This window comes from Dermacentor variabilis, chromosome 7 (assembly GCF_050947875.1).
Source record: "Dermacentor variabilis isolate Ectoservices chromosome 7, ASM5094787v1, whole genome shotgun sequence".
NCBI lineage: Eukaryota > Metazoa > Arthropoda > Arachnida > Ixodida > Ixodidae > Dermacentor > Dermacentor variabilis.
This window is the reverse complement of record NC_134574.1, coordinates 58,354,328-58,367,845: the sequence shown is the minus strand read 5'-3', so window position 1 is coordinate 58,367,845 and position 13,518 is coordinate 58,354,328. Positions and strand designations below refer to the sequence as shown.

Sequence of the window (13,518 nt, the reverse complement as noted above, 5' to 3'; positions counted from 1 at the left end):
AGACAAACGGACGGAGAGATTTCCGAGGGATGTAGTCCTAGAATACCTACGCAATGAAATTCGCTATTTTGCCCGAACGGCCAAGCATCAAATGCGATAGCAAGATTTAGCTGTGCTCAAACTCCTTCGACCATGTCTTACGCCACGGTTGCTGGAATACATCACATGAGGCAACTACTGCTTCAAAAAAAGAAAAACACCACCGCGCCAGCTACCGTGCATCTCGCAAAGCTGGCGCGATCAGGAGCGGCACCGGCTGCGTTACAGGCATCGAAGTTCGATCGTGCTCGACTTGAGGCGGAAACAAAACCCCCCATCGCGCCACGCTTGAAGTTTCCCCTCGGCAGTCACTAAAAAGACGCTTCGGTGGTCCAACAGTTCCTCAATAAGAACACCTGTTGTTGTGTGCGCACTGCAGTACTTATTAGGCGGAGCACAGCCGCACATCCATTTGTCAGACTCGGTTTTGCAGCTAAACGCTGTGCGCATATTGCGGTATTTTGCATGAAAATAACCATGCAGCGTGTAGAACAAAAGGAAGAGCGCTAGCTAGAATCGAGAAGTTATAGGACTTGAAAGCTCAAGAAATTTTTGAGTAAACATAGAATGCGGCTACTTCACAATCGGCTAATATGAAATGTCCGTAATGGGCCTGATTCCTGCAGTGCACAAAACTACATCGATTATAGTACTGCTAGGTTACAGTAAACTTGCGAAATGCAGAAGTATAATAAGGTGTTTATACTACTGAAACTTATATAATTGATGAAATTGTTGAGCACGAACATATACGACTCGAAAATAAGTTAGCCTGGTATCCCCTGCGAACCATCGTATTGTTATAGTATGCTCAAATTGAGCTACTAATTCGCCTGAACCTTCTGATTCACAAAATTATAGCGGCCATGATGCTTTTATCCTACACAAATTTTTTCAATGGCCCCCACACAATAACGAGTTAAATCACTTAAGTTCGTGGAATAGTGTTATTCTATTGAGCAAAAGCTTGTAGGATTCAGATAAAAATTACGCTGCTTTCATATAACCTTCAGCGTACAGCCGTAGTATCATAATAAATGGTATCCTCAATGCCACTTACACTCGAATGCGTCAGGTTATATTGAATGCTACCTTGGTAAAACACTTCTGTCATTTCATGTCATTTGAACACTTTTGTTAGTAAGGTTTATTTACTTTCTTTTCTGTGTATTCAGCAGCAAATCTTACAACTTAGCGAGAAGCAACTTCTTAGCGACAGACAAGAATTTGGAGACAATTAACCGACTTCCTAGCTAAGAGAGTGGTTGAGGGAACTAGATTGTCCTTTGTTACCGAAAAACTAGAATTACACGGTTGAAACATGGTGTAGGCTCTGTGGTGATGCTGATGCAACCGCACTTTGTTCTCGTGCACGCCCCCCACTCTACGTTTAATTTCTCCGAAAACACACAGGCTTCACAATGTGCTCATAATTGCAAGGTTGTAACTGCCATTTCTAATAGATTTCAACATCATGTGTACAATGAAACAGAAGACTAATACTACAGATAAACTGCAGAAAAGCTACATGACGAACCGGCTAAGCTCGTTCACGAGAATCTAAACGCGCCACTTCTGGTTATTGCGGCATCTGCAGAGATCAATACCGCAGGGAGCCTCGAAAGAGACGAAGAGGTGGCAACATAGTTTTGAACTTGCATGATTGTCTAGTTTGTGTAATTGCCGTGATAATACGAGCAAAGGGATGCCACCCGATTCTTCTGTTACGAGAGCCAACGAGTACATAAAATTGGCAGTTGTAACCTGGACTGTGTGCATCGTAATCTAGGAGTATTACGTTAATTCGCCTGAACTGTGCTAAATTTCTAACGTTATTGGGTGAGAGTGAACTCAATATTTCCCTAGCTTACTCAGCCTACAGGACAATCAATATCCTCTGCACCCTACTTGCTGTTTATAGAGAAACGTGAGATGGTTCGGTATGTGCGTTATTTCATGTTAGCTTATTTTCTATTGTTCCCACATAGTGTAATGCCGCTCGCCAGCATCAGTAACTATATGAGTACCATTGAGGTTAAATTTAGCTAAGGTTAAGTCACTTTTCACTTCTGTATGGCCAGACGCTAGAAAAAAATGTTGACAATACTTCCTCTAGAAGCCATCGTCATCTTCGTGACCGTATTTATTATGTGGCGTGCTCCGGCACGTGTGATGCATGCTTGGTACCACGAGCAACGAGGTTAGAATAAAAAGGGTGCAGTAAAGAAAGGCCTTGTGCTCCTGCCATCGGTCCGAACGGTTCTCAGGTCTCTCACCGCCAACCGACACACTGTTGTCGTGGATTTAACCTTGACCTCTATGCGGGTGAATGATTGCCGATTTTTATGAAAACCATTTCAACGCACAATATAATAAGACAGTTTTAAAATGTTATTATTGCAGTTCACTCGCATTTTGGGAAACTTGAGAGCAACAAGTTGCTAAAGAATAGGACGCAGAATTTAGGATGCTTACATTCCTTAGGTCTTGAATAGTAGCAGCTTTAACTTGGGTTGCCAGAGTGGTAATTAGGATGAGCTGTAAAAAATGCATTCCTCTCAATAAATATTGGCGAACTTGCGTTAAAACGTACTCCTGCCTCAAGTATAGCGCGCTGCACACTAGCAAGTGGGGCTCAAATGTTGTCGCTAAACCGTCAGCACTTGCCTCGAAATGCAAATTTGAAGTCATGTCTCTGCGCGTATTCCCTAACAATGGTGAAAAACTACGCGTCTCTACTGCAGATAAAAATAATATTCTTTGGCGACGTGTCCAGGTGTCTTTGTTTTCTTTTCACTTAAATTATTTCACAATACCTGCAGTGTAAAAGGATTGGATATCTCCCACTCGCAAGTGTTTATAAAAATAGGTACTGCGTGACGAATTTCATAAATACATGTGTATTTCTTTTCTACGCAGCCATCGTTGCCTTGCGCAGGCTCGTGTGGTTTCTCCCACCAATGTTCGTTTTGTTACACAAGGAGCTCTCTTTCGCGAGTGTTTGGACGATTCACCAAACGTTTTTTTTTAACAAAATATTATATGTTTCCGCAGTATGCCATAAAAAGAAGCCTGAAAACATGAACTACAGTGTGAGGCTCTGCCAGAAATCAATAAAGAACGAAAATGCACTGCAAGGTGCCGGGCCTGCCCTTACAGGGCCCACTCGAGCTGGGCCTAACAAAGCAACGCATGGAGCGCACGGTACAGGCCCGGTCTTTGATTGTCTCGGGCCTGGGCTAGAAACTTCTAGAATTTGCCGGCACGGGCCAGTCACGGGCCAGTTCATCTAAATCACGCCTTCGAGTAAACAATGCCGATCTGCATAGACACGAAATATTCCTTGGGAAGCTCACCCGAAAAGATCCGAAACACGCGCCGAATTACCTTTGCCAAAAGTAGAAATAAAAACATTGACCTTCTTTTCTTGCCTAATTCATTTGGCAAATGTAGTTCTTTCTTCTGCAAAACTACGGAAGAAAACATCTCACGATTACGGTCAAGCGGAATGCGTTTATCAATAATACATAGAACACAACCTAGTGCTACCGTCGAAACAATTTATACGTAAGGCGTCCACTGCAGGCCAAACGTTTGTTTTGTGCTTGACAAAGAACAATCGGTACCCTCTGAAGCTTGCGCTTTGCCTCGGAAATGCGTCGCACGAGGCTGCATAGAAGAGCTGCGACATGAGTCACGCAGCAGGGGGGCTCCGCTCTCTCTAGCGCTAGGATGGCTGGATGTTATGAGCGCTATGATTGTGAAAAAGCGAGCTAGGTTACGGACACAGCGCGCCATCTAGTGGCTCTGCCGAGAACTCCGCGCATGGCCTCCGAGACGACGAGCATGGCTCGCCGGTGCCTGCGAATGGCGAAAATTTTTCCGTCGTTTCACGCACACCCAGTGGAACATACTGGCGAGAAGTGTATGGAAGACGGATACATCATGGCGCAGCTCGCTAAAGCGTTTCGCTGAGTGAGTGAGTGAGTGAAAAACTTTATCAGCTCTAGATTCACTGGTCTTCTGCGGTCTTCAGATGGAATCGTCCATCTTCTAGCACAACGGTCGGTTGCCCTTAGTCCAGGGCTCCGCTGGATGCTGCTGCCAGTTGTGCTCGCCGAATCAGACCTTCTTGGTCGACCTGGCGATCGCTGGAGAGCACTCCCTCCCATTGCTCCGCACTCGGGTTTGGTATAACGGGTACCACGTCTATCTTCTGGCATGCCCACGTTATGTGATACAGCGTGGGTGTTTCGTGGCACCAGGGGCATTTGTCATTGTATTGTGTGGGATAAATTTTGCTGAGTACGTTTAGGTTCGGGTACGAGCCCGTTTGCAGCTGCCTCCACGCGACAGAGTCCTCTCTGCTAAGGGAGTTGTGCGGTGGTGGATACCGCTTTCTGCAGCCCTTGTAGTAATTTAGTATCGCCGAATAGTCTTGGGGTACAGGTTCGGTCTCCTCGAGGTCGCCTATGTTGGATGCTCGGTAATAAGTGTACCCTCGAGCTATCCTGTCCGCCTCTTGGTTCCCTGCCACTCCCGTGTGTCCCGGCGTCCATACTATCGTATGCCTAATTGGTTCTTCTTTTGTTTGTCGTTCTGTTATGGGGTCTCCGGAGCGGAGTATGCGGAGCGCTCCGTGCCCTATTCTGCCGCGTAGGTAGTTGCGGCACGCTGTTTGCGAGTCTGTAAGGATTGTTAGAGACCGTTTAGACCGATATCCCTCCGCTGCCGCTAGAGCGACGGCCGCTTCTTCAGCCTCGACTATCGTGCAGCCTTGTAGTGATGCGCTGGTGATCTCGCGTAGGGTCGAATCAATCACCGTTGCTACCGCGTTGCTGTTGCTCTGCCCCGCTGCTCTGGCGTACGTGGATGCGTCCACGTATACTGTCGTTTCTTGGGGTGCCAGTGTCTTTTGTAGGTATTCAGCCCTCGCTTCTCTGCGTGCTTTGTGTAGGTTGGGATCCATGTTCCGGGGTATGGGTGCTACTTTCAGTGTGTTGCGATACTCGTCTGGAATTGTTTCGGTCCTCTGTATCTCTTGAAGTTGATCGGCGCAGCCTAGTTTCTTCAGGAGCTCCCTGCCAGATGGGGTCTGCTGTAGTCTGCGTTGTTGGGAGACTAGTTGCGCCTCTTTCAATTCGTCGAAGGTGTTATGTAGTCCTAAGGCTAGGAGCTTTTCGGTTGAGGTGTTGTGGGGAAGGTGGAGTGCGGTTTTGTAGGCTTTGCGTAGAATCGCGTCCGCCTGTTGTACCTCACTCTTGATGGGATTGTAGTATGGAAGGGTGTATGCCACTCGGCTGACGACCAAGCTTCTGACCAGCTTGAGTGTGTCCTCCTCTCGCATGCCGTGGCGTCTGTGTGAGATGCGCGTGATCATGCGGGCCACTTGTAGGGTGGATGCCTTGAGTAGGGCGAGGGTGTGGGTGCAGCGTTGGTTTGACTGTATCCACATCCCCAGGATTCTGATGAGCGTCTTTTCCGGTATCGGCTTCCCCTCGAGGTAGACGTGGAGCTTTGACTCGTCGCTGGTGGGGACTGTGCGGTTTTGCTTTCCTCTCCAAACTCTCAGCAGCTCGGACTTCTCAGTGGAGCAGGCTAGCCCTCTTGCTCTGACGTAGTCCTCTACGCAGGTGGCTGCCTCTTGTAACTTCTCTTCTTTCTGTCTGAGCGAGCCTGTGTTAACCCAGATGGTGATGTCGTCGGCATACATGGCATGGTGTATGCCGTCGATTTCATTTAACTGTTTTGCCAAGCCAATCATTGCTATGTTGAAAAGCGTGGGGGAGATGACCGACCCTTGAGGCGTCCCTTTGTTTGGAGTAAGGAACTTCTCTGATCGGAGCCCTCCGAGGCCAATCGTTGCCGTTCTGTTTGAAAGGAAGGCTTTGACGTAGCCGTAGACTCTCCTCCCGCAGTTCAGGTCGTTCATGCCCGTGAGGATAGCTTCGTGGCTTACATTGTCAAAAGCCCCCTTGATATCCAATGCCATTATTATATTCTCCCCACTCCTGGGGACGTTCCCGAGTACTTCTTCTTTGATTTGAAGCAGTACGTCTTGGGTCGATAATTTTGCTCTGAATCCAAACATGCTGTGGGGATACAGTTCGTTGTCCTCCATGTACTGTTGTAGTCTCAGCGTCACCACTCGTTCGTACAGTTTTCCCAGGCACGATGTGAGCGAGATCGGTCTGAGGTTCTCAATTTGCAGTTTCTTGCCCGGTTTAGGAATCATCACTACCTCCGCATGCTTCCACTCCTCGGGAACGGTCTCAGCTTCCCAGTGTTTGTTGAGAAAGTCGGTTAATTCTGCGACTAACTCTTCACTGAGGTTGCGGATGAGTGCGTTATTTATCTTGTCTGCACCCGTGGCTGTGTTTCTGGTTGTGTTTCGAATCGCTGCGTAGACCTCTTCTCGCGTGATGGGTCTGTCCAGGTTAACGTTTTCTCTTCCGCGGTAGCGCTCTGCGTAAGCTGCTGGGTTTGTGTCCCCGAAGCATTTAACGCGTACCTTCTCCAGGAGTTCCGAGTCTGGTCCCTCGAACTGGTGGATGAACCGGTAGATGGTTTTGTTGTTTTCTGCCTTGGTCTTGGTCGGATCTATGAGAGCCTTGAGGATATGCCACGTCCTCGCTGTGTTCAATGTTCCGTTGAGGGAGTCGCTGAATTGCTGCCAATTTTGCCTTGCCAATTGCGCCGCGTACTCCTCTGCTTTCGCTGTGACTTCTGCGATCTTTATCTTTAGCTTCCTGTTGTATTTTTGTTTCTTCCACCTCTTGGTGAGCCCGCGTCTAGCTTCCCACAGCTTGAGTAGTCTGGCGTCTACCTCGGGCGTCTGCGTCGTTCGCGCGATTTCTTTGGTGTACTTGCGCTGTTTTTCAATGAGCATTTTCCCCCACTCTTCTATCGATTGGATCCCGTTTTCGGCGAGATTCCTATCGCATGCGTCTCGAAAAGCGCTCCAGTCCGTAATTTTTGCCGATCCCAGCTGACGCCTTAGCCTGTCCGAAGTTACTTGCGTCTTGAGTATGTAGTGGTCACTACCCAGGTTCTCTAACAGGTTCTCCCACACTGCTTGTTCCGCTCCTCGTATGAACGTGAGGTCGGGGCAGGTGTCGGTACTAACGCTGTTTCCGATTCTGGTTGGAGTGTCTGGGTCTGTGAGGAGGTTGCAGTCGGTGTTCTCTGCTGCCTCCGCTAGCGTTTTGCCTTTTGGGTTTGCTGTTTGGTATCCCCAGCTTTTGTCCATGGCGTTAAAGTCTCCTAGGATGATTAGCGTGCTGTCTTTCGCTAGTTTGCGTGCGCCATAGAAAAGCTCGTAGAATTTTGCCTTCCTCTGTTTCGGGGGGCTGTATGCATTTACAATAAATATACTGCCCCTCTTTCTTTTCTTCTTTGGTATAATTTCTACAATCACGTGCTCTACGTCGGTGTCGGCTATCCTGTCGTGGCTTATGGCGATGAGTGCCTTGCTGACTAGGGTTGCCGTTCTTCCTTTCTCTTGAGTCTCGTAACACGTGTATCCTGCGAGTGTTGGTGTCGTGCCCGTCTCTTGAAGCGATATAATGTCGGGCGGTGTTTGTTGTGTGTGAATGTATTGTTGGAGGAGGCCCTGCTTCTTACGGTAGCCTCTGCAGTTCCATTGCCATATATCTAAGGTTTCTTGCTTGCTTAAAGTTGTACTGGCCATGTTTAAGCCTCGGTGTTGTTTGCGGATGTGTCGGCGAGGGATGCCAGCGCGGGGCGGTGGTAGGCCTTCTCTCTAATGTTCTCGGTAAACTTCTGCTTGTGGATGCTGCTCCGGAGCTCTGTGACTTGTAATTGCACTTGCTGCATTTGTTGCTGCTGTTGCTGCATCATCTGCTGCATCATTTGCTGAATCTCTGCTTTAAACGTGGCGAAATCCTCGTTGCCTGCTTGCCATGGGGCTTGGGTTTGTACGGTCTGTGGCTGCGGAGAGCTGTTCGACCTAAGGTCTCGCACTGCCTTCGTTAGCTCTGCTATTTGGCGTTCTAGCTCTTTCTGCCTAGAGCGTGATAGCTCTAATTCGCGTCTCAGCGCTATTTTCTCTGCGTCCTCCTGTCTAGGCTGTTCGCGGTTGCTGTTTGTGTTGTTCTTTTCATTAGCTACCCCACCCGAGTGCGGAGCAAACCAAGGGTTTTCGGCTCCCCAGCTCACCTTGACGCCGCCGCTCTTTCGGGTAGGCTCGTTCTTCGTCTTCTTCTTCTGCTGCTGCTGCTGCAGCTGGCTCCCTCCCTTAATGGCCAGGGGCGGCAGGGGCGGGAAGGACCGTGACCGGCTCCGTGAACGGCTCCGCGACGCCCGGGATCTCGAACGGCTCCGCGAACTCTCCCTCTCCGAGCTGAACCATCTCGGCTTCTTGCCGCGATCATCCCGGCTGCGACGTCTGCTCTCGCGTCCACCGCCGTTGTTGCCACCGTTGGTCTTGCCTCGCAGGTCCCTGGCTTTCTTTAGTCGGTCTTGGCACTCCCGCGATCCGGTAGCGTGGTTGCCTCCGCAGAGCAGGCATCTCGGGGTACACTGGTGATCCTTTGGCGGGTTCTGCATCCCGCACTGTTTGCAAGCCTGGGCGTCCGGTGTGGGGCACACGTCGGAGCGGTGACCTTGTTGGCAGCAAACGTAGCAGATTTGTCTTGTGGGCCGGTACGGGTAGCACTTGTACTCGGCTCCGCAGTAGATGACGTGTTTCGGTGTGATGGGTCCATCAAAGGTGATGACGGCCGTCTTGGTCTTGCCTAGTCTTCGGGCGCTGTGGATGGTGACACCCTGTGTGCGCGTCCACAAGTCGGTTTTCAGTTCCTCCGGTGTCGCTCCGGGGTCCACTCCGTGTATCACGCCACGCCGGGTGTTTTCCGGTGCGGCCACGTAAGCGTTCACGTCATATGAGCGTCCCTCGATAGTGAGGCTAGTGATGCGCCTCGCGAGCTGGGCGGCCTCCTCGTTCGGCGTGCTCACGATTATTATGTTGGACCCTGTGCGGAGTCTCGTGATCAGGTCTCTTCCCTCGAACTTGTTGCTGCATGCCGCGGCTACGGCCCGGGCCACTTGAAATTGCTGGAGCGACTTGACTACGAGTCCCTTCGGTCGCAAAATAATCTTGAAGTCGTCTCTGGGGAGCGGGGGCAGCCTCTGCCTAGGCTGCCGCTGCGCTCCTTTCCCGTCTTTTTTCAGTGCGCCGGAAGCTGGCGCGCCAGTTGTCGGCGGTGGGGCCGGGGAAGTCCCGGCGCTGGCGGCGTTCCGTCCGTTCTTCCTCTGTCGATTCTTTTGGCGTTTGGTCATAACCAATTCCCAATTTGCTTCGTCTTCTTTGTGAGTGTCTTGCTGCTCCTGCATGGCGGAGTCCTCGATCTCCCCGTCCGCCGAATTCTCGGAGTCGGAGGCACTGAGGTGGTCGTCATCCATCTGTTGTGCTTCTCGCAAATTCTGGGCTAGTCTACTCGTCGATGGCTCAAAATTCGGATATTTCGTGGAGCGGGAGTCGGGTCCAGGCTGCATCGCCATCGCTGAGCGGGCCTGGCTGCCCGCAAACGCCCGTAGTCGTGCTAAACCTCAGTAGGCTTAGCGGCGAGCGTTTCCCGTCAAAGTCTGGTAATTTGCCAAAAAATGGTCCTACCGTCTTGAAATCGGTGTCCGGGTGATCCAGCTTGTGAACTCTCTCAGATCCAACCCAAAAGTTGGCGGCCCGGTGGGTCGAGATAGTCGGTGAGGGTCGGAATCTACGGAGCTCATGCGACGAACGTCCGCACTGCTCCGCTTCTTCTTCTTCTCCCTCGCTGAAAGAATTTTATTGAAGAGAAGCGCATACCTGGTGCATTTGTGGCTTAGTTTGAAAAAGCGTGGAGTATCTGTGGTTCATCAACCCATGTGAAATGGGTTCGGTTCTTCCCAGGAGGAACCAATGTAAAAGGTTTTCTAAAGGTCATTCGGCTGGTCGGAATGCGACCTGGCTCATGCGCCGCTACACTACTGGTACTGCACCCATGCTCCCCACTGCACACGCTGCGTCGTCTACAGGCGTCATCATTACGACAGTCCAATTTCCCGCATACTCAGTGACCCAAGTTGGTGAACGGCAGAAGAGAAGCGCAGCATATTTGACCATGACAACTGGCGGATGAAGAAGCGGGAATGGCGATAGGGGCACCACGAAGATGGCATGATGGCGACGGTATGACTAGGACTGCATGATAGCGTGTTTGTGATGACGATAAGATGACGACGATGACTTGACAACGACGAAATGTTATGATTGAGTGACGACAACATGGATATAGTAGAATAATGGACAATGAATGACGTTGATAGTTCAAAGTAGTTGGTATGATGACAGTGCGACGGTTATACTGAAGTAATGATGCTGCCGAATCGAAAGCACGATGACGATGATATGATGACGATGGTATGACAATGACGCCAGGACCAGAGTCGGATGTCGAAGCTACAATGGCGAAGATGTAATGACCACAACAATTTCACATTGACGGTATATGACAACGAATTACAACGGCGGCATTATAACGATGACGGAAAGAAGATGATGGTGTGAAAGCTGCATGAGGATAATGGAATAATCACGAGTGTATGATTACAACGGCGTAATAATGGCTATATCATGAAACTTGTATGACAACGTTCGCCTTATCATGGCGGCATGACGAGAGTCGAATGGTCAGCCAGATACGACGTTGATGGCACGACCGCAACGGCATAACGTAGACGGTCTCAACGCATCTCTGATAGCGATTGTTTCACGATGATTGCACAAGGGCGATGGCTGTAGGATTACCACAGAATGACAAAGAAAGACTGATGTCGAGAGAATGACGAAGGCGTTATGGCGACGGTGGCATGAGGGGAAGGTATTTACGTTGCTGAAGGAATTAAAATATATATGTATCGCGTGACGATGATGACATGACGAGGGTCGGATGAGAATACTAGAATGACGATATGGCGATCACCAGGACACCATGACGACAACAAACACCCAGAAGGTGGCCACAATAAATTAACATCTTGTATCCCTGGTGTGCTGTAGCAGAAACCATGACACTGTGACCAGAGTCATATTGCGAATCTGAAATGACGAAGAATGAACCACCTTGCTTGTGTCCGGTTAGCGGTGTCACAAGAAATGTATGCGGACTGTATGCCGACGATGGCGTGATGGCGATGGCGCGGCGTTAATCGAATTACAAGGCATTAAGGACGGTGCAGCGCCCGAAAGAGAGAGTTCGGCTGGGAGTTTCATCATTGCCACGTTGAATACTGTGGGAATCCTTCTCCTTAGGGCGTTTCTCTACTGGGTACGTCCACTATGTGTGGTCATATATTTCCGACTTATTGCGGCTGTACAATCTGTGAGGGAAAACGCTCACGTAGTTGTATGTTTTGTCGGCTGCCAATGGTGTCACTGAGATGTGCTAGTATGGGTTCGTGCCCCACGTTGTTAAAGGCCGCCTTTAGGTCTAGAGCAAGAATTGCTTTCGTACAGCACGGCGTTGCTGCATTCAGCACTTCCTCTTTGCGGTGTGGAAGCAATGTCTTGCATTTACAAACTGGGACAAAAACCAAACATCGTGTTCCGCATCATTTGGTGTTCTTCTATATGCGTCTGCATCCTGACTAATCTCACAGATTACATCCGTTTACAGAGGCAAGACTTGAGCTGAGTGGTTGTTAGGTTCTCCAGGCAGGGCGTTTTTCCCGGATTAGGTATTAGCGCAATCTGCATACCGTAATAAATAATTAAAAAATAAATGAATAAATAATAACAAAGACTATTAAAATCATAATCAAATCATCGAAACTACCAGGGCGGCATCACGACCACGAGTACATATCTAGTAGCCCAAGCACGTAGAAAACTTGCCCCACTAGGTCAGCGTAAGAGAACAGGTAGATAGATAGATAGATAGATAGATAGATAGATAGATAGATAGATAGATAGATAGATAGATAGATAGATAGATAGATAGATAGATAGATAGATAGATAGATAGATAGATAGATAGATAGATAGATAGATAGATAGATAGATAGATAGATAGATAGATAGATAGATAGATAGATAGATAGATAGATAGATAGATAGATAGATAGATAGATAGATAGATAGATAGATAGATAGATAGATAGATGCCGAAACGTGCGTAAAGTACTCAAAGAATACTAACGCCTTAGGATTTCGGTAGAACCCATGTCACGATGACTGGCAATCGTAATGCCTTTAGCGCTGAATCGATAGAGAGCTTTACCTTTTGCGGTGTGCTGGTAAACGAAAGCAGACTGGACGCTTCACCGCATGAGCGAAGGCGCAAGCCTGAACGGTCTGGAGGTGCAGCCACCTCGTCGCGTGGAGCCTTACGAGACGAACAAAGAGCTAATATTCAACTAACAACATCTGCTTCGCTGCTCGTGTAAATGTTTGGCTGCGATTTATTTTTGTTAGATAGCGAAATACACCCAGTGCATTCAATGTCCGATACCCTAACGCGTTGGCGGGAAAGGTGTTCAACGAAAAGCAGCACATATCCATCGCCTTTGTGGGGTGCCCTGATAATGTATGGGGTTGCGGTCTTTGAGGAATACTTGCAACGCGGGCTCGATTCCACGTAACAACGGAGATATTGAAGGAATACTTGTTGTCATTTCAGAGTGGAACCTTACCAGTGGAAAGTAGCTTTTTAAGCAAGTTGATATCAAAGAGGTTCCTTCAGGACTAGCACAGGCTGAGCGGCACATATACAATGCCTCAAGTCGGCGTCAGAAACTTTCTGCGAGCAGCATACCTGATTCAGAACATCTGCAGTGAATCATGCCGGCGGGAAAGAGGTTCGTTGAAAAGCCGCACTTAAGCACGCATTGCCAAAACATTAATCCAAGTTGGTGGATGCTGTGTCCCTATAACGTAAAAATATTCCCATCTGTTTTTATTCTAATTGCTTGAGATCCAATTTACCTAACCGCCGACTGAAGCATCGGGAGGTGACCCACAGCATTATCAGAAGAGCCCGATTAAACGCTCCTGTCGTTTTATAGGACGTCACTTTTGCTTGCTTTCAAAAGGAATAACATCGCCTACATTGAGAGCTTTTTCTTAGCTAATCGGCTCACAAGAGGGGAGGACCACGCTCAAGTGTAGATGAATTCGATGGGGCCGAGCCAGTGCTGTGAGAATTATAAACCTGATGAGAAAGATATACGTACGCAAATAAAACCATGCTCTCCGGCAGGTGCGAGTAGTGAGTGCCTAAGCGATCGGCGAGCAGCCATATTCTGTTCCTTTCTGAACGGGGCAGTCTCAGGCTATGCAAAGAAAAATTCAGCCATTTTTCGGCACATTAATGACTCTTTAATTACTTCATGTCATTTTGACGCGGTTAGTTTTCGCGGCCTTGGGTCGTCGCGTGACAGACAGGCGAAGTGGGCGCAGCCCAAATACTTTTATCTAATAGC

At 48.8% G+C, this 13,518-nt stretch overlaps 1 long non-coding RNA gene across 1 annotated transcript in view; it reads right to left on the bottom strand.

Annotated features, from left to right (window-relative positions):
* Positions 1–2,717, bottom strand: part of LOC142589061 (uncharacterized) — a 72,242-nt gene extending 69,525 nt beyond the window's left edge. Inside the window, exon 1 of the long non-coding RNA XR_012829807.1 lies at positions 2,515–2,717. This is a non-coding gene — a long non-coding RNA (uncharacterized LOC142589061). The remainder of the gene's footprint in view (positions 1–2,514) is intronic.
* Positions 2,718–13,518: the final 10,801 nt, after the last annotated feature.